At 43.9% G+C, this 27,981-nt stretch overlaps 1 long non-coding RNA gene across 1 annotated transcript; it reads left to right on the top strand.

The window, feature by feature from the left end:
• On the top strand, positions 1-27,153 carry LOC142776925 (uncharacterized). Its single transcript, XR_012887874.1, has 2 exons — positions 1-128; positions 26,874-27,153. It is a non-coding gene; the product is annotated as an uncharacterized LOC142776925 (long non-coding RNA).
• Positions 27,154-27,981: the final 828 nt, after the last annotated feature.

Below are 27,981 nucleotides of genomic sequence, written 5' to 3'. Positions count from 1 at the left end.
CTTCAAAGCGTCCTAAGTGTCAGCAGTGTGTCATGCCTGCCGGCCTCGCATGCCTTCTGTGGATCAAGTTTTCTTGTGCGTACCGACAGCCTTTTGTGCATCGTAGGATGGAGTGAACATCAGCTTTAGTAAGTGATTTGTGTAGGTTTCGCAGTCGAAAAAGTTGCTTTTAAGTAAAAACTGTTATTTAGTTAACGCGCGTAAGAATGCTGCTCAGCCAAGGTTTCTTTTTCGTTGATAAGCTTCTGGTTGGAATCGTTGAAGCAATTTGTTTCATGTTGATATACATGTGCCGATTCAAGAGCTTCGTTGGGAATTTCGAATTTAACATGATATTGTGCTTGACCAGTGAAAGTGGAATGCACGCCGTCAGATATCGCTGTAATGTGAGTGGTGGCAGTTCGCCGATGTGTACTCCTTGCTACGTCTTACGTTATTTTTTAGGTAATTTAGCAGTTTTATTTTCCGGCGGCTGAATACGCCAGCGCTCCTTCATGGACAGTAAGTTGACTAATCCGAATCAACGTACATGTGTTAGTAGGGCGTGCAATTCATCGCTGTCTCCGACTACGTCCGTAAATTAACAAGCTGTGCGTAGGTTCACTACATCAATGCAATGTTTAGCGCATTTTTTTCTTTACGTAGATCTGACAGCTGTCAAATAATCCTCAAGTAGGTGGTGCAGATTGTTTACGATGTGCCTCATAGACGTGCAAATACGGTAACTACATTGCTTGCTGACTAGAAAGTCATATATAAGTGATTTAGGACAACGCTTTGTTGGGCGAGTTGGTGTATGTTCACAATTGCGGTTAAAGCCTGAAAACACGATCACAAGAAAGGATACGGGGCAGAGCACCACTATAACAACCAATTTATTTGTAGAAATAAATGTACGCATGAATCCGTCCCAGCACGTCTTCAGAAAATATGTTTGCACAATTGTGGCCAGGTAACAGATGCTCACTAAACTTCTTTTCAGATTTTTACAGTACTACAGAAGTGTTACTAATGCACATGTCACCTTTTTTGCCGATACACCATGACTTCTTATAATAATATTATCTGGGGTTTTACATCCCAAAACCACAATATGATTACGAGAGATGCCGTAGTGGAGGGCTATGGAAATTTCGACCATCTGGTGTTCGTTAACGTGCGCCGACATCGCACAACACACAGGCCTCTATCATTTCGCCTTCGTCGAAATGCGACGGTTACAACTGGGAGTGAACCCACGACCTTCGAGCGACTAGGTGAGCACCTTAACTACTTTTCCACCACGGTGAACACACCATCACATTTTGATTGTTTTATGTTTGCTTGTAGCAATTCCAAAGATGCTTAGGCAAATTTGCACCCCCTTTATTTTGTTTATTAATTTCAATCATGGTCCATGATCTGCCCATTTAAACATCCACTCATTTGTCCTATATGTGAGAGGGATCTTAATGACTACCCCTTGTCTATGAGACTAGACTGCTCCTTGTCTGTTGTGTGACTTTCTTTAATCTGTTCTCAAATAAGGAGTCGTGTATCCATCAGATATGCAGTCCAGTTTTCGCAACCAATTGGTCAGACTGGGTTCATCTGGGTTTCCTGGTTTGATTGTCGCTGAAGCCTCTTTGAAGAAATGGAGAAAAAAGCTTCTAGGGCTGTAGTTGAAGTCCCTTGGGAAAAGGTCAGACCTTGGAAAGAGGTCAGAACGGTTACAACTGGGAGTGAACCCACGACCTTCGAGTCACCAGGTGAGCACCTTAACTACTTCTCCACCACGGCGAACACACCATCACATTTGGATTGTTTTATTGATTTGATTTGTGGGGTTTAACGTCCCAAAACCACCATATGATTATGAGAGACGCCGTAGTGGAGGGCTCCGGAAATTTCAACCACCTCGTGTTCTTTAACGTGCAGCCAAATTTGAGCACACAGGCCTACAACATTTCCACCTCCATCAGAAATGCAGCCGCCGCAGCCGGGATTCGATCCCGCGACCTGTGGGTCAGGAGCCGAGTACCTTAGCCACTAGAGCACCGCGGCGGGGCTTTGATTGTTTTATGTTTGCTTGTGGTAATTCCTAAGACGCTTAGGCAAATTTGCACTCTCTTTAATTTGTTCAATAATTTCACTCATGGTCCATGATCTGCCCATTTAAACATCCACTCATTTGTCCTATATGTGAGAGGGATCTTAATGACTACCCCTTTGAGTCTAGACTACTCCTTGTCTGTTGTGTCACTTTCTTTAATCTACCCTCAAGTAAGGAGTCATGTATCCATCAGATATGCAGTCCATTTTTGGCAACCAATTGGTCAGACTGGGTTCATCTGGGTTTCTTGGTTTGATTGTCGCTGAAGTCTCTTTAAAGAAATGGAGAAAAGGGCTTCTAGGGCTGTAGTTGAAGTCCCTTGTGAAGAGGTCAGACTGGTAGCCGTGCTGCATGTGCACTAGCTGGCCCATAACCTGAAGAAGGTCGTGAGCAGTCATCGCATTCCACTCGTGTTTGCAGCTTCTAGGAAGCTCGGAAGGCTTTGCTCTCATGTGGATTAAGGGAAGGAAATGGGGAATATAAGAGGATGTGCAACTTAGCACAGGGTATCATACACAAGATGTACTCAAGGGGTAATTCATGAGATTTTTCTGACATGCAGCTGTTCTTTGATAGGACAAACCAGTCTGTCTGAATTAGTGTATCAGAAAGCATGAACAAATTATTCATGAAAACTAGGAGAGTCCAAATTTGTCCCAGGATATTTGAATCGTCCTTCAAGCTCCTTTGGGCCACGCTTTTTTGATGTGCAGATTATTGCCAAAATCAAAAATAAAAGAGCCACAGTATTGATAAAAGCATTTTGTATTGACAAAAAAGGCAACGTGCAAAGTGACACTTACGTAGTATTGTATAAATCGGTGAAAAAGTTTATCGATCTTGTATAATCTGACGGCCATTATGCGTACAAGTTTTCTGTACAGTCGTTGGGAAGAATATATATGTACATATATTTCTGCAAATAAATCAGTTGTTAGGGGTGCTCTGCCCCGTGTCCTTTCGGGGCACTGTGAGATTATGGGAAATGTGTTGGCAGACCAGCTAGTTGCACTCATTTACCAAAATGCTACCGACAGATTCATAGTGGTCCCTGCACTACAGCTCAAGAACATTCTAAAATGAAAGCTCGGGGCTTATTGGCAGTGTTTCTATATTGGGAAACCCAAAACAAACTACATCTTATTAAGCCATACCCTGGTAGTTCGCTGCCTATATTAAAGATACGTCACACAGAAGTAGCACATTGGAGATTCAGAATAGGACACATTCAGTACACACACTTACTTTTATCCAGTGGGGATTCACTCTTGTGTAATAAATGTGGTGAGCCTCTAACTGTCTCTCACATCTTGCTGCAATGCATGAATGGGGAACTAGTTCATGGAAGAAAGCATTTTCTGTTATCATACAGGCATCAAATTGCACTTTATCCTGCTATGTTCATTATCAGAGAACCCGTTTTCATATGTGGCACTTTTCGTATTTCTAAAAGATTTACATACATGTACATAGATATTTACCATTATGTTTTTCATGAAATTCATGGCATGTCCTCTAAACAAAGGTTGCTGCTACAGTTCTAATAAAGAAATCACGAGCCTTCTGGGCGATCTCGCTGGATCTTCTGGGGTTATTTTCTTTAAATAATATTTGGATAGAGTTTTGTTTGCTAAACTGTGTATTTCCTGTAGCTGTTCAGTGCATGCCCTGTGAATTCACCCTTAGGCTAAGGCAATATATTTCGAAACAAGCACTAACTGGATCTTTTGCTTTTCATGATCATACCATATTGCATACTAAATTTATGCATTTTGTACTGGTGCAGAGTCTTGAGAATCTGTGGCATCTGCTATTGGGGGTGGTGTTTTTAACTGTGATAAAGCACAAGGAGACAAGTGCAGCAAGTATTTGGACTGGTGATGGTCTCATTCTATATGTTTTCAGAGTAAAAAGCAACTTCGCTAAAGTTTCATGTTCTTAAATTAGGCTCCTTATGAAATGCAAAACTAACTGCATTTTTTTTTTATAATAAATTGTTCACGTATCATATGAGAGATTGTCTGCTTTCAAAGACTGCATGCTTCAGAACTTGCACAATTTGCTTCTATTTCCTATTAACATTTCCTTTTGTAATTGACTATTGCTGCTCATAAAAATTTGCTTGACCATTTGGAGAGGAAAGTAGTGCATGTGTGCGTGGGTGAGTGTGTGGGTTCTCACACATATACACGCATGGCTACTGACAGTCGTCGTTTGTTCTTGATTATTTTAATATGCCAGATATTGCAGATACATTATTGAATTGGGCCATATACAGTATAACCCACTTATAATAAGACCCAGGTTCCATGAAAATTTTATTTCTACAACAAATAACTGCTATAAATGGTCTGTGCGAAAAAAAAGGGGTGGCAGGTTCTTGTGAGAAAATTATATTGAATGAGGTATGCCATATGCCATGTTTATCTAATCACTGATAAATATGACGAAGCTGTTGATTTTTCAGACATGCAGGAAAATTTGTATGCTTTCACGGGACCACCACAAGCGAGATAGAGCCAATGTATGACAATGTCTAAAGTTTCAGATGCTAAAGCTCTTGCAATTCTGAAATTCAATTTACTCAAATTGCATGTTCCAAATTGCATAAACAGTAGCGGCCGCCACTACTGCGTTGTGGATTCAAAAGTCAGCTTTGCCGCAATACCACTTCATTGTGTAGCGAAGGATATTACAACTTAAAGGCATGCTCATTGGAGTTGTGGGCAGGGATTCAGCACCTTGGACTTCTCGTTTTCTGCCCCGCCGCGGTGGTCTAGTGGCTAAGGTACTCGGCTGCTGACCCGCAGGGCGCGGGTTCGAATCCCGGCTGCGGCGGCTGCATTTCCGATGGAGGCGGAAATGTTGTAGGCCCGTGTGCTCAGATTTGGGTGCACGTTAAAGAACCCCAGGTGGTCTAAATTTCCGGAGCCCTCCACTACGGCGTCTCTCATAATCATATAGTGGTTTTGGGACGTTAAACCCCACATATCAATCAATTTCTCGTTTTCTTCTTCCTCTTCAAGGATTTTGCATTTCATTACATTTCATTTCTGTCAAGGATTTCGTCACTTTTCACTACAGCACCCAACATCCAGAATTCATTCTTATATTCGATAATGTGGCATGCAGGCATTGCTGTAAGTGGGTTAGTTCACTATAGCAGACATATGAAAGTTGACGGTGCACTGCAGCCTCTCAATGTATAACTGATATATTGTTGAAACTGTTTTCGTTATAAGTGGACTCAACTGTACATAATATATAGAGTTACATGCAGTGCACGCAACATTTGAATTACAGCAATAATATGTCTGTGATTGTATCACACTGTGCAAGTTTCGTGCCATAGCTATCAGGTCTGCTGTTGGCAGTTCTCTAGCTAAACATTTCCAGCAGCCACACATTATTGTGCTACATCATCCACTGGAGACTATTCCCAAGCCCATAATGCCAAGAGTTATGGTAATTGGGGCAATGGAGGGCATGCATTTTCACTTTGAATCATCAAACATTGTAGCACAAACGAAGACACATAGCAGAAAGGAGAACTGCACAAGCACATCTAATCAAATAATGGCTTCATTATTTCAGAAACAGCATATATGTTCAGACACCTGTACTTGTACCTTATGTACACCTTTCATAAAAGCAACCATGGGCCTTGACTTGACGTGTGCCAGAACCTCACACCACATTTTACACATTGCCTCCTTCCTTAAGGAAAGAGGCATTTGTAATAAAGGGACTGAGAGTTATTAGTTACTCATTAATAAATTTCGCGTGAATAAGCGTCACTTGACGAAAGAGGACGAAAGCGTCACTTGACGAAAACATGCAGTATTCGGCATAGGACTCTGTTTGCACTTACAGATGGCACACATGCGTGGCGGGTACACATGCTGTGATTTAATATTTTTGTGCTTTCGGACGTAATGAAGCTTTAAATTGCTTGTGAGCGCTGATGTCATTCCCTTTTCTTGTTTTTGTCTGATTATATGCCTTGATCGAGCCCTAAGTGATCCGGAGTTTCAAATTTAATTGTGGTGTGGCAGTTGTGCATGGGTCTGCAACAAACTACATAGCCAGGAAAACTTTGCAAAACAGTGCCATGATAATAGAGTAACATGTACTTGATTAAAATGTAGTGATCATTCGTTTTGCATTTTCCTTCATAATCCTCCATTCATCGGCAGGTCTCCTGTCATAAAGCTGCTTTAGCCCTTCTTGATGAGTGCCCCTCCCAATCTTTCACGACGCACATTATTGCAAACGCTCTCTTCGAAAAATTGTCCACTTCGTGTTGCCGCTTCTCCTTCAACTCGGTGCTTCTCGGCTAACCATTGTTGTTACCGTGCTGGCCTGTGCTCCCTGGAATTTTGCCAGTATGAACCTTTTGTCGCACGCATTCAAAGGTTTGCCAATACCATTGAGCCGTATGGTAGGGTGCTGCATGCAGGCGTGTAGCCAGAAATTTTTTTTTGGGGGTGGTGGGGCACCATCTTGATTTCAGGAGAGGCACCTTCTTAAAAAACAATTTTTCGCTCTCTATGCCTTGGGAAAAGAAAAAATTTCAGGAGGGGGGGGGGGGGGGGGCACGTGCACAGTAAGTGTGCCACCCTCTGGCTGCATGGGTTGATTTTTCTGGCTCGAGCCCGGCCCGGCCCGGCCTGCAAGGGACATGCTCCGAGTTAGGCCTGGTGTTTTTGAATATGGATTGCAGGCGGCCTGGGCCCGAGAGATTTGGACCTGGCTTTGCCTGGCCCATTTCAATCAAATATACCTGGAGCATAAATGAGGTGCTGTCTAATCCTCAATTATTGTAACGATACCAGCCACACATAAGATATTCACTCCAGAGGGTCGTGGAAACTTCTTGCTGTCTCATGATTTTCACGAATATTTTGCATATTTTTTCATTAATTAAGGTTGTATACATTTGCAATACATTGCAGAGCAATACAGTTGAACCCCTTTATGACATAATATTGTAAAGAGGGCTAGGTATAGAAGACACCCAGGCTCGTAGCCAGAAAGATTTTTCAGAAGAGGAGAGAGGGCCACCTGGTGGAAGCTTTCAAAAACACCTGTTTATTATTGTCCTCAGTAAAACACACGACTCCATTCAAATTTTAAGATGGGGGTGTGGCCTAGGGCCCCCACCTCCCCTGTTAAAGGGCCTGGAGACACCACTGAGCCCAACATTGAAATAGCGATAATCGGAAAATGAGAACATGGTACCTTGATTATCAGAGACACCTCATATAAAGGACAAAAATTGCTTCACAGTGTGTGTCTTTTATAAAGGGGTTCAACTGTATAAATAGGAGTCCAGCTGGCTGTCTCATGTACGCAATGCTAACGAAGTAGTCTTAGTAAAGCATTTGAAAAAAAACAACAACGAAACACAATGCCCACATTAAGCAACAAATTGGTGAGCATTTATAGTGTTTGATTGGGTTTATGTACTTTGCTGATGAGCTGCGGCTGTTGAGTAAGAACAGCAAAAAGTCTTCTGGAAACTTTGTTTATGGTAACAATGGAATGAAAGGGGAGGGGAAATGTGTTTTAACTGGGCTTCTGTGAGGAGTTCACCATGCTAGGCAGTGTTATATACCGTGAGGCTGCTGTTTCATCTCCTCTGCACGCAACTGCTACACTACATTTTAGTGCTGAAAAAAAGGGGGTCCTCTTCCCCATCCTTTTTCCCACAGTCACCATGACCACAGTGCTATAGACCTCTCAAAGCAAGCCAGATCTGGCAGATCGGGTGTCCAGAGCACAGTCCCCTACACTTACCAAAAGTGAGAGAGTCGCTTGCCTTGCATGGTGGGCTGAAGGCCTTGGTGCGAACGGGATAATGAAGTCTGGCTGGCTTTCACTCGCAGTTGTGCTTGTAGGCTTGGAGCTTGTGGTGATGTAACATCCTCGATAGCAAAATGTTAGACACTCTTGTACTGTGCGATTTCCATGCACACTAATGAATATCCGGGGCCCTCCTCTACGCCATCTTACATAACCTGAGTCATTTCTTGTCATTAAACTTCATATACTAACGTAACAAAGCATTAGCATACCTGCATAACTACAAACTTTGGAGAAATGACTGCACTCCACCCCACAAAACTCCTCAAAATGAGGATCCTATCTCCACAGCGGCAGAATGAGCAAAGAGAAAAAATAATCCATGACCATGACACCAATGGCTATAAGAAAAGTGCTTATTCGCCGACATCTGCGCGAGAGAAAAGACGGAGCAAATATGACACATGCGTCACCGCAATAGCACTACGTGTCTATTTTCTACATTACCAGTTCCAGTGAAGCAATAGCCTGTATATTCAGAAAGGCAGAGGTCAACGTCACCCACAAGCCATCTACCATCATCGGCAGCTTCATCTCTGGACCCAAAGATTGTGCACCTGTGGGAAAAGCTCAGGGCATTCATGTACCGGATCGCATGCACCAACTGAGCCGCTTCCTACATTTGGGAAATGAACAACTTCTACTAAAGAACGCGGCAGCACAAAAATGACCACCATAAACTGAACAGTGAAAGGAGTGCATTACCAGAACATTGCGAGTAGTTCAACCACCATATCAGTCCTGACGACGCGGTGATTCTGAAAAAAAAAAAGCAACCTTTTTGGCAGCTTCTCGAATCCTGGCACATCAGCAGACAGCGGGACACATCATCCACTCCACGAGGGGATTGCCTTCCCTCTATTCCAGGGCTCACGATGAGTGACGGCGAGACTCGCACGCACGGCAAGCAACCGTATGTAAGTGCTGCATATCTTCGACCTTCTCAACCTTGAAGAAGAAGCCGGTCGAACTTTCAAAACATCGGGTTGACCTAAAATAAATTCTCATTTGAGTTATCTCATTTCTCCAGTTTTTTACCTCAACCAGGCAGACTGCTACCAAATTTTCAGCTCTGATACTGCCGACATGTATGAAACCCAGACCTAATCCGGGCCTGACTCAAGCCTGAGCTCAAAGCTCATGATTCTGAGCTAGGCGAAGCCCGATCTCGCAGCTCCTTAGCCAGCCCGGGCCCCACTCATGGGTTGGGCCAGGCCGAGGGTTTCAGGCCAGCCCGGGTCCATGCAGTGCTCTGTTGTATTGGGAGATATCCATGCAGAGCAAGCGGGAACGGCTGCTTGCAGACTTACTGGAAGTTGTAGGTTCTTGTTCAACCTATCACAGGATTGATTGTCAGTAACATCACAGGTGCAAAGTAACATCAAAGTTGCAGTATAGTTTTGTTGCTAGTGTTACCGGGAGAGCTGAACAGGCTCGTAGAGGAGAAGCAATTGTTTCTTGGAATTTGTGGTACACCCGTGGTTTGTAGTGCTGTCAGGTGTAACATCATTATTTATGATGGCATCTGAACACGATGTGTGTGTTTACCTGAATATTTTTTAAATATCCTAGGTGGTGTAGGGGCCCCCTAATATTCATTAATAAGCCAGAACTTGCTTAAGCACTAGGTGTCTCTACACCATGTGCAACATAGCTTGTGAAGACATCTAATAGCCACAAACGGAGGGGGCATTAGCTATGCTATTAGCCAACTTTCTGATGCCTGAGGCTTGAGTGTAACTTAATTAAGAAAGCTGCAAGACCTATCCTCAGCTTGGTCAATTGAGCCAAACAGTAGATGTCTACTAACTGATTTTGTATTGGCTGGGGTAGCAAAGAATGGAGATGAAGCTTACAGGAGTACGAGCTGGTTTGGCAATGCTCATTTTGTCAGTTAAAAAAAAGGCGCCCTCATCACTTTTGTATTGAAAACGGTACCATGAGATCCGTGAAAAATGCCTCCAGTTGGTCGGTCGCAGATCAAAATTCAAGACAGCAGTGGAAGGGCAAGCAAGAATAAAGACTGCAAAATTTGACCTGTAGTTTTACTTCCAACGAAATGCTTTATTCAATACTCGGGCACGACACGACGTCGGCAAAAGAACGCTAACCATTCATACTGTTCCAGGTTGTCCTTGTGCTCTTCAAGGTTTCCCTTGCACAGAAGCCCTGTTTTTGTCCTTGTCACTTCTTCTGTAGTTACGTCGTAACTACTCGTATTCTTGCGCTGTGCGAATATGTTGTCCTTGTGGTTGGCTCCCCGCTCCCTTCGTCGGCAATGAACCAGGTCTTCCCCTGTCCTCTAGAAAATACTGGCCGACCCGTGAATAGGACGCATCAGCTGTACTGACAGGATAAACTGAGTGAAAACCAGTTCTTCGGCTGGCAACTGCGGTCATTTGCCACAGCCGATACCACTGTCAGCACTGACCGTAGGGAATATAAACTGCTTCCCGTGAATGCCCCTCTGGGGCATGACACCACGTCGACAATGGAGCGCTTACCATTCATACTGTTCCAGGTTGCCCTTGTGGTTGGCTCCTCGCTCCCTTCGTCGGCAACGGACCAGGTCTTCTCCTATCCTCTACAAAATACTCACCAACCTATGGATAGGACACATCAGCTGTACTGACAGGATTAACTGAGTGAAAACCAGTTCTTTGGCTGGCAACTGCGGTCATTTGCCACCACCGATACCACTATCAGCACTGACCGTAGGGAATATAAACTGCTGCCCGTGAATGCCCCTCTGGGGCATGACACCGCGTCGACAATGGAGCGCTTACCATTCATACTGTTCCTGGTTGCCCTTGTGGTTGGCTCCCCGTTCATTTCGTCGGCAATGAACCAGGTCTTCCCCTGTCTTCTACAAAATACTGGCCAACCCGTGGATAGGGCGCATCAGCTGCTCTTAAAGTCCTTCTACTTCGTAAAAGTAGCGCCAACTGCTCTCCCCTCAGCCGCCTCCTCTCCTGCGCGCCTTTCGCGAGCGACGGTGGCGCCGCCTCGAACGCTTCATGTGGATGCGTGAAGCTTTCAGGCCGGTTGCGCGCTTTTAGCCACAGCCTTTCTAGTCGAGCCGTGGCCACGTGCCATGTCTCGCATACGGCTGTGTGTAATGATTTTTTTTATTTCTGCGTTCATTTTCCCAGTTGGTGTGGGTGTGCACACCATCTAACTCACTTATAGTGCGTCAGGAGAGCTGCAAATGATGTACAATTTGTAGCAAACTGCACGCCATTCACGGTTCTTTTCGAAGCGTTTTCTTGTATATCTGGCGCGGATATTGGTAAGTGGGTTTACTTAAAAAAGGTTGAGATAAAATACTGTAAACATGACGCGCTATTTATTGCATCGGTAAGAAATATTTACGTGGCAGTTGTGATGTCAAGCCACGCCGTTTGGGAAGGAATAGTTCCCGTGCTTGTAAACTATCTCTATCATATATAACTGCAGCAATGTCTGCAATTCCCATGAATGTCAAAACTCCCTGACGTTTTTTTTTATATGTTATTTCTCCTGCCCGCTGCGGTGATGTAGCGGCGCTCGCCTGTTGACCCGAAGGTCGCGTGTTCGGTCCCGGCAATTCAATAGAGGTGAAATGCTAAAGGCCCTGTGTGATGTCAGTGCACGTTCAAGAACACCAGATGGTCAAAACAGCCCTACACAACGGCGCGCCTCATAATCATATCGTGGACTCAAAAAACAACATGTATCATTATTATCTCCTTTGCCTGCCTGCCCAATGGCGCGCATGCGCCGTTCTGGGATGTTTGGCCTGTGCGGAACAGCTTGCACCCATTGTCGTATGCATAACGCTTATATGTTAACTGACAATAAATGAAGTTATTAAACCATATGTTTTCTGCCAATAATAAGAGGCAAGAAAGATTTAAAACCAATATGCTAAAACCAACGACATTAACCCCCTCGTTCTATTGAAGTGCCGAATTTCAAACAGGCATCTTCAGCGGCTGCAGCTCGAATAAAAATTTCACTTAACGAGCATACCTTTTTGAAACATGTTTTTATTTCCGTACTTTTATGCAATACGAAATGTTTTGCAAAAGTACAGCACAGGTGATATATGTCAGTTAGGCTTATTACACCAAAAATGAAACAAAAAATTACTGGTTCAATTTTAGGTTCAATGAAAGAAAAAATTTATCTTTAATCCCAGTACAAATTCAAGGATAAGAAAGTCTACCTTCAATCTGAGAAGCTACCGAGGAAAGAATACTGAGGTTGGCCAGAGTCAGAACAGGAGCCAGTAATGCTACAAAGATCATAGAAAGAGGACAGCACGTTAACTTTCTGTCATGTACAGAGTAAACAACTCCTCTTACTTTGTGGTGATGAAGGGTTCAGGCCATTGTGAACCCCCATTTGCGCAGCGCCTGCATGAAGGATACATGTTGTGAGATAAAAGGCAAGTGTGAGTGTTGAGCAGTAACCATTGTCTGATATATGGAGATGCAAATCAGCTGAGGTAGTAGCAGACACGTTAGTACCTAGGACACAGATGGAAAGGGTGTATTTAGAAGCTTAAAAATAATTTATATGATAATGCTTGTGCATTTAGCTCTGGAATATTGCCCTTACTTTCTCAGCTTGACTCTCCTAACTCTGAGGTTCTAGCACGTGATGTATCACCTGCACAACATATATAAGGAATTGCAACGTGTCAGCTTACGTTGAGCTGGTGGCTTTCTCGGTTGGGGTTGCTTCCTGTGCAGAATATCAATGGTGTCGCATTCTTCTTCAACTTCTTGACTCCAAGTTTGTTGAGAATAAGTGGGTCAAACTCACTTTTTTCAAAGTGATCCTAAAAAGAAAACAAGTTAGGTGGAAATCTTATCACAGCAGCTAAACACCATAAGCGTCGGAGAACGTTCTAAACATGAACAAACGTTTATTAAAATAAGCCCATGGCTGCGCTTTAATTGAATATTTATTGCTTTCATATACTGCGCGTCAAAGAGGCCTCTGCTGCAATTGCCGCAGCGTTTTGAAATTTATGCGCTGAATGTTTGACGCGCTAATTCATGATGACACGTCGGCCAATGAGCGGTGGTCCGCTGAAATAAAGCCCCGCTCATGTTCCGAATTTGCAGAAAGTTCTGACTGTCGCCCAGAAGTGGTTCGTGAAATTACACAGTATGATGGAGGAGCTGCACGTAAATGCATGGCCTTCGATGAACTCTGCGCGCAGTTTTTTTTTTTTGCTATCGCATTTTCATTCTGATGCTTGCTCTGTCTTTGCCCTTCCATCTGCATATCACAGTGAAAGGTTTGTAGAATGTGTGAAACACAACATAGTGTTGCAGTGCATGACACTCGTTCTTTCAGAGTTAATAATATGCGGGCCAAAACCGCGATATGATTGAGGCACACCCTAGTGGGGGCTTCGGAAATTTCGACCATCTGGTGTTCAAGACAGTCCCTTGCTCGAGCAAGTGACTGTCTTGGTGCATGACAAATTACACAAACTTTTCCGTGACATTGAATAAGTAATAAACCACATATGTCACACGGCAAAGCAAAGCGCCTGTCAAAAGTAAAAACGCACAAGCACTTACCTCACAAAGCCACGCCAATCTCGGCTCGAAGTTTACTCGACCTATTCTGTGGAGCCAGACTTTGCGACGACCTGCATTCTCTTTTCCGCGCGGAATGGCAAAAAACTTTTTTCCCTGGGTGTCACGGTTATGGCAGCCAAACGCACAGCAACCCGGCATCGCGACAAAACGAGTGAGACGCACACATGCGCTTCACGATTCGTGCATATCACATCGGGCGAATACACAGCAAATGGAACGTTGGAGCTTTCAACATGGCGCCGAGAGGCGAAGGAAACAAAATACCGAGAAAAGGGAAGCGCGCTACCACGTGACTGCAGCCGCCCTATCAGAGGCGTGGAGAGGAGGAAGCGGCGTAGATCAAGAGATTGCTGTACTTCTCCGAAGGTACAGGGACTTTAGCTGCACCGAAAGAATCAATTGAGTGATAACCAGTTTTTCGGCTGGCAACTTTGGTCGTTTGCCACCGCCGATACCGCTATCAGCATCAGCCGTAGGGAATATAAACTGCTGCCCGTGAATGCCCCTCTGGGGAAAGACACCACGTCGACAATGGAGCGCTTACCATTCATACTGTTCCAGGTCAGTTACCTTGATCATTGCACTTGCCTAAAAAGCAAGAATGGCTGCCTTTTTTTGCTGTCATGCCCGAGGCAGTAGTTATTAGCTATAGAAATATGTCAAGAAAGTATTGCGTGTTACTTAAAGGCCTGCTTTTAATGCTTGCCGGGGACGTGGAAACTAATCCCGGACCCAATTTTATCTGGAACAAAAGTGCTGGAAACCATACAAAGGAATATATCAAACCAAGATGGCATTCGAAGCGATTTGCGGGAGTTGAAACAAGGACAGGCGTCTGTAGACATTGAACTAAAGACACTGTCTACAACGATTCGTGCTGTCGAAGTCAATATTGCCGGCTTGAAAAGCTGCCGTGCTTCCTTATCAGCTGATTCTCGTGGTACCGATTCTAGCGGTTTCACTGTTCAGCTCAGAACAATTGCATCGCGTTGTAACAATATGGGAAACCGGTTCAGTATCATTCAGCAGTATGCATTACTTAATTTTAAGATTATCGCTCTCTCATGCACGCTTGAAACAATAAATAATGTGTCTTTGATTATCATGGTGCAGACTACAACACTCAGCTTGCAGAGTTCTTGCAACACGTTCCTTCCGAGTTTTTCTCAGCATTCGGCGAGTGACAACTGGCTCAAATCTAAAGATAATTTGAACAAACTAATGCAAATGCACATAAGGCCATTACATTCATTTCACATGAACCCATCTAAACCCTCGTTTAACAAACCATTCCGCACAATGAAAAACAGGAAAAAGCGACCTTTCTACGTGGCAAAATGCTTTGACATACCAGCTTTATGGCAGAAACACAAAGCCGCTGATAAAATATATTGTGAAGGGAACCGTAAAACCAAGTATAAGTACTATTCTCATGACCTTTAATCGCTTATTACGAACAACCTGAAAAAATTCCGGAAAGCTATATCGCCCGCTGACCCGCCAGCTCACATTTACTTGTTAGATAACACCGGTGCTTAAAAAAATGGAGAAGAATACCTACTTATCTTCAACAACTTATTTTCTTCGGTGTTCACACGAGAAGACCATTCCACTTTTCCAACACAAGCATATGACATCTATTCATACGTGAGCCCCATATAAATTCGCACGACCGGTATTGCTGCATGCATAAACAACCTTAAAATATCATCATGCTCTAGTGTAGATAATATAAATACAAAAATTCTAAAGAACACTGTTAGTCATTCAAGCCCCATTCTTTTTCACATTTTACGTCAATCACTCACAACAGGAGAAATTCCAGCAGACTCGAAGATTTGCAATTTTATCCCCATTTTCGAATCGGGTGACAAAACTAACCCATGCAACTATGGACCCATATCTTTGACATCAGTGGCATGCAAGAACCTCGAACACATAGTCGCGTCAAACGTTGCGCAGCATCTCAACAATAATGAGTTCTTTTTCACTACCTAGCATCGTTTTGAGAAAGGTTTCTTGTGCAAAACACAATTACTAGAATTTACTAACGAACTGCAGCAGAATACGAACTGCTGCAGAAATCATTCAGGCATGTTGCGTTGTAGACTTTTCAAAGACATATTTGACCGAGTAGCCCATTCACGTTTAATAGCACATCATGGTTAATAAATTTTTTGTAATGTTGCAAGCAATTCACAGTTGCTAACGATCTCTTATCTCCATTGAGCGATGTATTATCTGTTGTACCACAAGGCAGCGTCCTTGGCCCCTTGTTTTTCCTCATTTACATTAATGACCTTCCATCTAACATTTCATCAAAGATTAGTTTGTTCGCAGGTGACTGCATCATCTACCGCAAAATCTGCTCACCCGCAGATCACCTAGAATTTCAAAGGGATGTAGACAAAGTAACCGCTTGGTGCAAACTATGGCAAATGTCACTTACCATAGATAAGTGCAAGTTAATCTCATTCAGCCGCAAGAAGACCAACTCGTCCTTCAATTATTCACTGAACAGCACCATAGTGTCCCCTGCCTGTTCCTACTACTACCTCGGTGTTCATTTTTTTAATAATCTCTGGTGGTTCAGTCATATACAGAAAGTAACAGCTAAAGCACCTTGACATTAGGTTATCTTAGATGGAATCTCCATGGAACTCCCGTAACTACACGTAAACTCGCATATCAAACATTTGTTCTCTCACAGTTACAGTCAACATCATTATCATCACCAGCCTGACTACGTCCACTGCAAGACAAAAACCTTCCCCATGTTCCGCCAGTTAACTCAGTCCTGCGTTTGCTGCTGCCAATTTATACCCGCAAGCTTCTTTATCTCATCTGCCCACCTAACATTCTGTCTCCCCCTAACCCGCTTGCCTTCTCTGGGAATCCAGTTAGTTACCCGTAATGACCACCCGTTATCCTGTCTTTGCGCTACACGACCGGCGCATGCCCACTTCCTCTTCTTGATTTCAACTATCCACGCAGGGGCGCCTGCGCAAGTAGGCGTTTGGTGTGTAGCGACACCACGGACCTGAGCTAACGGGGGAGTTTCTACTCCCTCCCACGCCTAGCCGTGCGTGGCTTTGCCGTGTCCGGGGAAAAGGGGATCCTGGGGGTTGAGCCGACGCTGGGTGATTGGACCTTTAAGGCCCCCCGGCAGAGGCAACACACCCCTTTGGCCCCGGCTTCACGTAGACGGCACCCCTGGGCTGACCCACCCAGGGGAAATCGGCAGTCGCCTTTTCCTATCTCTCTTTCCCTACATCTTCGTCTTTATCTCTCACTTTTTATCTGTCCTGTCTTCTCCTCTCTTCTGTTTACTTCCAAACTTCCTGGCGGCTAGGGTTAACAGTGTGCAAATAGCCTACCTTGGTCTAGGCGCATTGGGTTATAGTAGCGTTGTACGGCTGGCGTCTGCAGGTTTTAGCACCCGCAAACTTGTAGCGTCCCCTCGTTGGGCTCCGTGGTGGGTGGCCGCCAACGCTTCTGAAGAAAATTAAACTGGCATGCATAGAGCATTTCCATTATTAAGTGATCGTAACGCCTTAAAGCGCGTACGCACCGAAGACTTAGGATTTTTCAACCGATCAACTGAGAACTTCCCCCATTTTCATGTTATACATAGTGAGATAAGCAGCAAGCAAGCCAGAACTGTATCCCTCTTTGTAGTAGCCAGATGTCTCACAGAAACTCTAGGAGCCGGGTACAAAGTTACCAAAATGGCCATCGAAGACCTCCTCCTTGAAGTTCGAGAAAAAGAACAGTTTGAAAAGCTACAGAATCTTTCAACTTTTGGTGACACTCCCATCACTATAACGCCACACAGATCCATGAACACAACCTGTGGAGTAGTATCTGATGCTGATTTGCTCGGCTTGACTGAAGAGGAACTTCTGGAGGGGTGGAAGAGTCAGAATGTGACCAATGTACAAAGGATCACCATTAGAAGAGACAACAAGGTAACACCAACAAAACACCTAATACTCACGTTCGCTTCCAGTAATCTGCCAGAAAGTATTCAAACAGGGTACACTAACACGTCGATCAGACCATACATACCTAACCCACGTCGTTGTTTTAAATGCCAGAAGTATGGCCATGGCTCACAAAGCTGTCGTGGTCACCAAACTTGTGCACAATGTGGAGTGTCAGGCCACAACTCTGACAATTGCGAAGAACCATCACACTGTGTGAACTGTGGCGGAAATCATGCCGCATACTCACGGTCTTGCTCATTTTTGAAAAAAGAAAAAGAAATTATCACATTTAAAATTAAAGAAAATGTCACATTCAAGGAAGCAAGACGAAGAGTGTCGCCATTTTATGGCGCTACATATGCTGATGCGGCGCGTCAGGGGGCAACGCCGCACCAGCCCTCGTCACTCCTTCGGCCAGCGCAGAGCGAGCTGACGGCTGTGGCACCTGCCCCCAAGGCGGCAGTAGTTCAGTCTACTCCGCCGCCTAGCGAATTGAGGCCGGAGACTCCAGGGTCCTCTGGTCTCAAGGCCTCCCCTCACCAGGCGAGGCCTAAAATCCGAACCACCAGCTCGCATGTGCGGGCAACCAGTGCCTCTGGGGAGGCAATGGATACAACGGTACCCTTGGTACCAAAAGAGCGGCGCGCCTCCTTGGAGCGCGTTAAGAAAAATAAAAAACCAATAACGGGGCCGGACGACCGTCCTGCCACCTGAATTAACGAGCTCACTCCAACACAGGATACTCTTTGTACACACAGCAGCATCTCTCTTGTTTAAATATGCAGACAGAAATATTACAGTGGAACATCCGAGGCCTTCTTCGAAACCTCGATGACTTACAAGAACTCCTCCATGAACACAATCCAAGAGTGCTGTGTGTACAGGAGACAGACTTAAAACGAACTAACACAAACTTTTTACGTAACTACATAATCTTCTGAAAGGATAGAGATGATGCCATGCTACCATCCGGTGGTGTAGCGGTTATAGTAAGCCAAGGTATAGCATGCACACAATTACCCCTTCAAACTTCTCTCGAGGCGGTGGCTGTCCGAGCAGTTATTCTAAACAAACTTGTCACTGTTTGCTCTTTGTACATACCTCCGCACCATCGTCTCGAAAAACTTCAATTCCAGTCTTTAATAGACGAACTACCTGAACCTTATCTGGTCCTTGGGGACCTGAACGCACATAATGGTCTGTAAGGTGACTCTCGCTGTGATGCCCGAGGTCGTCTCATTGAACAATTCCTCATTTCATCGGGTGCTTGTCTGTTGAATAGGAAAGAGGCAACATACTATAACCTTGCCAACAAAACTTACTCTTCCATAGACCTCAGTATCGCATCTCCTTCACTTGTAGCATTACTTCAGTGGAAAGTCATAAATAATCCATACGGAAGTGACCATTTCCCTTTAGTTTTGAGTACACCAATAATAAATGAATGTCCTCCACATGTTCCCATATGGCTGGTAAACAAAGCCAACTGGGAACGATTTCAAAAGCTTACTCACCTAAATTGGACTGACATATGCGGGTTAGGCATAGATGAAGCTGTGCAGTACTTCACGGCTTTTCTTACTGACACAGCAACCAAGTCCATTCCACAAACATCTAGACTGCCCGGCAAACGACACGTTCCGTGGTGGAACACTGAGTGTCAGAATGCGCGAAAGGAACAGAACAGGGCATAGAGGTTGCTGCGGAACTCGCCGACAGCGGAAAACCTTGAGAGCTTTAAGAAAATAAAATCTCGTGGCAGGAGAACGCGTCGGCAGGCCAGAAAAGAAAGCTGGCACAAGTTTTTATCAGGGATAAATTCATATACACAAGAGGCCAAAGTCTGGAACATGGTTCGTAGGGTAGCAGGAAGACAAGTACACTCACTCCCACTCGTAAACACACTGGGTGATAGCCTGGAAGATCAAGCGAACTTCCTCGGTGCACACTACGAGCAGGTGTCTAGCTCGTCACACTACACTGAAGCTTTCCAAAGACACAAAGCAAAGATAGAAAAGCAGAAACTAGAATCCAAGTGCACAAATTACGAGAAATACAACCAACCTTTCAATTTAGCTGAACTACAAACATCACTAAACTCTTGCAATAATTCCGCTCCAGGCTACGACCGTGTCACATATGAAATGTTGAAAAACTTGCCGCTCGAAACGCGAAAAACTTTACTCTCTTTATACAATGCTATCTGGCTTTCAGGCACCATCCCTGCTTCCTGGAAAGAGGCTATTGTTATCCCTATTTTGAAACAGGGCAAGGACCCTTCCTCAGTTTCAAGTTATAGGCCCATTGCACTAACCAGCTGCGTTTGTAAACTTTTCGAAAAAATGATAAACCGCCGACTTTTACATTTCCTTGAAACACACAATCTGCTCGACCAGCACCAGTGTGGGTTTCGAGAGGGTAGATCCACCACCGACCATTTGGTGCGTATCGAGGCACAGATCCGAGACGCTTTTGTCCACAAACAATACTTCCTCTCAGTGTTTCTCGATATCGAGAAGGCTTACGACACAACATGGCGTTTTGGGATATTAAGAGACTTGTCTCACCTGGGTGTGCGCGGTAGAATGCTTTCCATAATCGAGAGTTACTTGTCCAATCGGAAATTCCGCGTCCGTGTGGGCAGTACTCTCTCCCAAACATTTGTGCAAGAAACGGGAGTACCGCAAGGTGGTGTACTTAGTTGTACACTTTTTATTATTAAAATGAATTCCTTGCACCTGTCCATCCCCCGCAACATGTTCTATTCCACATATGTCGATGACGTCCAGCTTGGCTTTAAGTCATGCAACCTAGCAATGTGTGAGCGGCAGGTTCAGTTATGTTTAAACAAGGTCTCCAAATGGGCAGAGGAAAACGGATTCCGGCTGAACCCAGAAAAAAGCATGTGTTTTGTTCTCCCGAAAGAGAGGCGTGCACTCAGAACCTGACATTGAACTGAACGGTCAACGTCTGTCTGTCAATGCGGAGCATAAGTTCTTAGGCTTAATCTTGGACAACAAGTTGACATTCGTACCACACATCAAGTATTTAAAAACAAAATGTTTAAAAGCCATGAGTGTTATAAAAGTGTGTTCACGTGCTACGTGGGGTAGTGACAGGCAATATTTCATGAACCTGTATAAAAGCCTCATTCGCACCCGCTTAGATTATGGGGCCGTTGTCTATCAGTCTGCTACTCAAAGTGCCTTGAAGATGCTGGACCCCGTGCACCATTTGGGCATCCGCCTTTCTACGGGTGCTTTTCGCACCAGCCCCGTAGAAAGCCTTTATGTTGAGTCAAATGAGTGGTCGCTTCATCTGCAGAGAACTTACACGTCCTTCGTTTATTTCCTTAAGGTAAAAGCAGACAAGAAGCACCCCTCATACTCTACTATTAATGATTTGTCGAGCTCAATTCTGTTTCAAAACAGGCCTTCGATGAGGCAGCCCTTCTCAGTTCGCCTGAAGAGTCTAGCTGAGGAAACTGGAGTCTCACTTGAACACAGTTTAATGGCTCCTGTAGCATACCCGCCACCGTGGCAATGGCAGACTATAGACTGCGATGTGTCTTTTCTAGAAGTTACAAAACATGTGCCCATTGCCCATATCCGAACATATTTCCTGGAACTTCAACACAAATACACACGTCCTGAGTTCTTTACAGATGCCTCTAAGACCAACTCCCCTGTGTCCTACGCTGCTGTTGGCCCTTCCTTTTCGGATGCTGGCCCTCTACATCCAGGCACAAGTATCTTCACAGCGGAAGCTTAGCGATACTTGGGGCAGCTAAACACATCAAACAATGACAAATACAAAAAGCAGTAATTTATACAGACTCTCTCAGTGTGGTAACGGCTCTGCACAGTCTTAAAAAACAAAAAAACCCTGTCCTTGTCTCACTTTACTCCATTTTTTGCACACTCTACACACTCAACCAACATGTTGTAGTGTGCTGGGTGCCAGGGCACCGTGAGATCCAAGGCAACGTGAGGGCGGATCAGCTCGCTGCATCCGTCCACAAAAACACTGCCCCTACACCCATATCAATCCCGGTCCTTGATCTGAAGCCGTCTCTCAAACGAAACCTCAGGGACTACTGGCAGAGCAAGTGGGATAAACACACACAAAACAAACTACACGTTATCAAGCCACACCTTGGACATTGGCCACCAGTATCCAAATCTCGTCTAACAGAGGTAACACTAACAAGACTCAGGATAGGACACACATACACGACACACACACATCTTTTGTCCGGTGGTGATCCACCACTGTGTGACAATTGTGGTGAGGCATTGACAGTTCTTCACGTTTTAATCCAATGTAAACAGTTAGACACTCTAAGAAGACAACACTTTCCATTACCCTACCGACAACATATACCGTTACACCCCGCAATGTTTGTCGGTAGGGAACCACTTTTCACCCATAAATCATTGTTAGCTTTTTTAAGAGATGTCAATTTTTACTATGTAATATACCTAGGCATTGCGTAGCGTGACCTCTCAAGAGAGGTTGCTGCTGCAGTGATTACATTTAAAAGCACTTGCCTCGCAGCCCTTGAACACAAGGGCGCTGATGAGGCACGTGTGCTAGTGCCAAAAATTTTTACATGTTTTTATTATCAAAATCCTTGTCACCCCTTTTAATATGCATATCACGCCACTGTCATGATCTTAATACTTATGTTTTTACCCGCATTATCGCGAGGAATTTTAAGGCCCCTATACAGCCACGCAACATTTCAATGTCTCATCCCTACTTATCGAAATGGCGCTCTTTGGCCATCAATTGGCCCTTGCGCCACAAAGCACCACACATCATCATTGATTTCAACTATGATATCCTTAAACCCCGTTTGCTCCCTAATCCACTCAGCTGTTTTCTTGTCTCTTAAGGTTACACCTACCATTTTTCTTTCCATTGCTCACTGTGTCGTACTCAATTTAAGCTGAACCCTCTTTGTAGGTCTCCAGGTTTCTGCTCCATAGCTAAGTACCGGCAAGATACACCTGTTATATACTTTTCTCTTTAGGGATAGTGGCAATCTACCTGTCGTAATTTGAGAGTGCTTGTCAAATGTGCTCCACCCCATTCTTATTCTTCTGGTTACTTCAGTCTTGTTGTTCCGCTCCGCAGTTATTACCTGCTCTAAGTAGACATAGTCTTTTACAACTTGAAGTGCACTATTACCTATCTCGAAGCGCCGCTCTTTTCCGAGGTTGTTGTACATTACTTTCGTTTTCTGCAGATTAATTTTAAGACCCACCTTTCTGCTTTCTTTGTCTAACTCCGTAATCATGAGTTGCAATTCGTCCCCTGAGTTACTCAGCAATGCAATGTCATAAGTGAAGTGCAGGTTACTAAGGTACTCTTCATTGACTCTCATTCCTAACTGTTAACATTCTAGGCCTCTGAAAACCTCCTGTAAGCACGTGGTAAATAGCATTAGGGAGATTGTATCTCCCTGCCTTACACCCTTCTTTATTGCTATTCTGTTGCTTTCTTGATGAAGTACTATGGTAGCAGTGGATCCCCTGTAGGTTTCCGTCAAGATGTTTATATATGCTTCATCGACACCCTGAATCCGCAGTGTCTGCATGACTCCTGATATTTCTACTGAATCAAATGCCTTCTCGTAATCTATGAAGGCTACGTATAGTGGTTGGCTATATTCTTGGCATTTCTCTATTACCTGATTGATAGTATGAATGTGGTCAATATTGAGTAGCCTGTTCGGTTCGAAATCCTGCTTGTTCCTTTGGTTGATTGAATTTTAATATTTCCCTAACTCTGTTAGCAATTACCTTTGTAAATAGCTTGTATACTACGAAGAGCAAGCTGATCGGCCTATAATTCTTCGCCCTTGTCATCTCTTTTCTTATGCAATACGATGATGTTAGCATTCTTCCAAGACTCGGGTACTCTTCCCGTCAGGAGACACCTCGTAAGCAGGGTGGCTTATTTTTCTAACACAATCCGTCCGCCATCTTTCTGCATATTTGATGTTATTTGATCCTCACCAGCAGCATTGCCTCTTTGCATGCTCTCCAAGGCTTTTCTGACTTCTTTTATCATTACTGGTGGGGTGTCGAGTCACTTCTAGTTCTTATAGAATTGAAGTCGTGGTTATCCCGGCTACTCTACAGATCTCTGTAAATCTCCTCTGCTATTTTAACTATCCTATTCATATTGGTAGTTTTCTTGCCTTCTTTGTCTCTTAGCGCATACATCCGATTTTTGCCTATCCTAAGTTTCCTCTTCACTGCTTTGACGCTTCCTCCGTTTTTCAGAGCGTGTTCAATTCTTTCCATGTTATACCTTCTTACATAGGATACCTTACGCTTATTAATCAACTTTGAAAGCTCTGCCAGTTCCATTTTGTCTGTTGTACTTGAGACTTTCATGCTTTGACGCTTCTTAATGAGGTTCTTTATTTCCTAGGAAAGCTTGCCAGTGTCCTGTCTAACTACCGTGCCTCCAACTTCCACTGCACACTCTGTAATGATACTCGTCAGATTATTATTTATTGTATCTACGCTAAGGTTGGTTTCCTCAATAAGAGCCGAGTACCTGTTATGAAGCGAGACTCTGAATTCCGGTACTTTCCTTCTCAGTGCTAGCTCATTGATTGGCTTCTTGCGTATCAGTTTCTGTTGTTCCTTCTTTAAGTCTATACGAATTCGAGACCGTACCATTCTACGGTCACTGCATCGTACCTTGCCAACCACTTCCACATCCTGCACGATGCCTGGGTGTGCACTCATTATAAAGTCTATTTCGTTTTGATTTTCGCCATTAGGGCTCCTTCCTGTCCACTTACAGTTACAGTATGCATCGGCTATTTAGTCACCCCATCAGGCTTGATTAATCAGGCACTTGACTGCTAACCCGGAGCTCATGGGATCGAATTCCAGCCGTGGCGGCCGCATTTGGGATGAAAGTGCTTAAGCCCCATGTGCTGAGATTTTGGTGCACATTAAGGAAACCCAGATAGTCGAAATTTCTTGGGCTTTCGACTACGGCGTCTTTCAATATCATATCGTAATTTTGGGACGTTAAACTTTAACAATTATTATATTGTATTGTTTTGTATATTGTACTTTGTATTATGCTTTCTATTTTATTTTACTCCCATATATCTAGTACTTTAAATGTGCTTGCATGTTGTTATCACTATTGCCTTGTATTTTACTATTACTATCGCTTTTAATATTTCTTTGTGTATTGTACTTTGTATTTTGCATTCAATTTTCTTTTGTATTCCAATTATTTCATAATTTTTTAAGCTTTTCTTTACTGGTGTGAATCTTCTGAAATATTAGATGCAAAGCAGCTCTGTGACAAGCCTGTGTAATGATCCTAACACGGTACGGCTCACGCCCGGTTCCGCTCCGTTTTTCTGGACCGTTTCGGTTTCCAGCCGGTCTGTAGACGGAGTCTATGCACGATGGGGCCGCACGAGCTGAATGCATGAGCACGCTGATTGGCCGACGTGATGTTCGCCAAGTGCTGGCAACCGTTCGGTGAAACAGAGGTGTTCGGTGGCGACTATCATCAGCAGACGACACAAAACATGTACTTTTGCGTATGTAGTTTCAATAGGAAGTGCACTGTTGGGTTCTGTTCTTCAGCGGCGGGAGTTGCATGGTTGTGGTCGTGGATGTTAGAAATGCTACAGAGGAGCCTTAACCTGCATGATTGTTTATATTCGCTAAAGCTGCTGTATCTAGCATGTAGTCAGCCCATCTGCACTAGGTTGCGTTATGCGTGACATCGCCGTGAGTGAACGTGCCTGCGCTTCAGCTTGTTAGAACATGACGTTTCCGCATTCAAACTCGATGAATCAGTTAGGAAGCGTTTCGTCTAAAAAGGGAGGCACGCTGATGAGGATCAGGCCATGTATCGCGAGGTTATAGGCATTTAGGTCGAAACAGACAAACACAGAACTTAATTCCCCCCCCCCCCCCCCCCGAGAAACGGCACTCCTTTAAAGCAGTGCCTCGGGCTGCTCCATTGAAGTGCGCAGCGCCGGCGCGAAGCGACAATGCCACAAACCTGATCAAAATGCTAGGACGCAAGACAGTTGCTTACATCATTGATAAACTGCATGGGTTCCAATAATTCATAAGCCAAGTAAAGAGGTGCAGCTAATAATCTTGGGCCCATTTCATTAACATAGTGCATGGGAAAGCTTATTTATCTTGTAATACTCATATTACCTAGTGCATTCAAATCAAACAAGTGTTATTGTATTGAAATGCTGAAATGGTCATATCAAGTTAAATGGTATATGAGTAGCTTCATGAGACATTGACGACAGAAGTATGTTCCTGCATACATGATAACTTTCATGCCCAAGCTGTCCACAGACAAGATTATGATACCAATTGAGCCCTAAATAATCGATGTGAGATTGCTAATATTTGATACCGAAGCAATCCTTAAAATAGGTGTCATGGAGGTCTGTGACAAGATGACTCGTAAGGCTGTTTTAAAGAAGCTGCGAAAAGCTTAGCATACTTATATTTATGTGAGGGCACTCAAGTGTACCACGTCATGCAATTCATACCGTGCGAGATTAGATCAGATGACGTAGAGCTCAAAAGCTAATGATACATCCTCATTCTTTTCTAACAATCTCCGTTGTGCAACAAGTACATTTCTGGTCCTCCTCCTGTTACTTTATTACAATAATGACTTGCTCGGTAATATTTAATCGAACATTTGCCTCTTTGCTGATGACTGTGTTTTGTACCAACCCATTACTAACGTTTCAGATAGAGTCACCTTCCAGCGTAACCTACTAAAACTTGTCGAGTGGTGTTGCAAATGGCTCATAGTTTTAAATACTTATAAAACTGCAGTTGTTTCATTTCACAGACACCAGAACTTTTTTAATGCTGTCTATATTGTTAATGGCTCCACAGTTTCTTCCCTTAGCTGTAATAAATATCTCAGTGTTGACATTTTACACATTCTAAACTGCTCTTCTCAGATAAGTGAAATGGCTAACACTGCTAACAGAGCTCTTGGTTACTTTTGTTGTAACATACACCTTGCCTCTCCATCAGTCAAATTACTAGCCTACCAAGACCCTCATTTGCCCAAAATTATAATATGCATGTGCCATTTGGGACCCATCACAAAGTCAGCTAAGTTCATCAAACTAGTTTAAAACCGCACAGTTAGATTCATCTATTCAGATTACTCATATCATACCAGTGTCACTGCCCTTAGAAGTAATGCAGGTTTGCCTAACCTAGACCTATGCTGTAAGATTTCTAGACTGTCCTTGTATCAAGAAATGTATCATGTGATTCATTACAGCTGCCCCATTCAACCAGCCCATCGTACTTCAGCCCCACAAGGCTATCTGCCCACCTCCTGCTTGCACCAGATGGCACCATCATTCCTTTTTTGCTCAGGCGGCCAGGCCCTAGAACGATCTTCGCTTAAGTGTCATCGACCATTCCAAAACAGATAAATTTAGGAATGCAATAGAATAATTTTTCGATTAACTCTATATTGTTTGCACACACCCTTATGTAAAGCCCTCTGTAGAGGGCCTTCGAGGTACAATAAATAAAAAATAAATAAATAAACAGTTTGGGTTTGTTGGTTTCACATGATGGGTGGCAACAAAAGTGATTCCTTTTTTTCATTAATAAATGACTGCAGTTTAATAACCCATGCCTTATAATATGCAGGTACTGGTACTTTTTTATTTACACTGCAATTCCAAAACGTCTCATAACAAAAAAATTATATTCAGGCCACTTGGGCTGTTTTCTAACTTATATTCTGTTGCTTGGAAGCAGAGCTTGGTTACATGAGTACACTCGGTCACTCTCACTCAAAAGGCATGACTTAGTACGAGTGCATGATGAGAATGTGAGTAAACACCAGTATGAGTGTATGTAATCACAAATGAGATTTGATATGTGAGGTTTAACGTCCCAAAACCACCATATGATTATGAGAGACGCCGTAGTGGAGGGCTTCGGAAATTTTGACCACCTGGGGTTCTTTAACGTGCACCCAAATCTGAGCACACGGGCCTACAACATTTCCGCCTCTATCGGTAATGCAGCCGCCGCAGCCGGGATTTGAACCCGCGACCTGCGGGTCAGCAGCCGAGTACCTTAGCCACTAGACAACCACGGCGGGGCAATCACAAATGAGAGAAGGCATAACCACAAATCACATGAATTGAAGTTTATTCTGACTTGTATTATGAAAAGGACTGTGAAAAAAACCTGTCTTGGGAACCATAGGCATGTGCACAAGTGGCAGGTGGGCAAGAGGGTGGGTGCAATGTGAGCCCTATACATGGACATGATAGAGTGGGTGGGTGCTGCAATTAACCTTTCCCCCTGAAGGGGAATCCTGTACACAGTTATGTTTAGAACAACTTCACTAGTTCACAACTTCATAA

Source organism: Rhipicephalus microplus, chromosome X (genome assembly GCF_043290135.1).
Source record: "Rhipicephalus microplus isolate Deutch F79 chromosome X, USDA_Rmic, whole genome shotgun sequence".
NCBI classification, from domain to species: Eukaryota; Metazoa; Arthropoda; class Arachnida; order Ixodida; family Ixodidae; genus Rhipicephalus; species Rhipicephalus microplus.
Note: the sequence above shows the minus strand (reverse complement) of the source record. Positions and strands in the feature narration are given on the sequence as shown.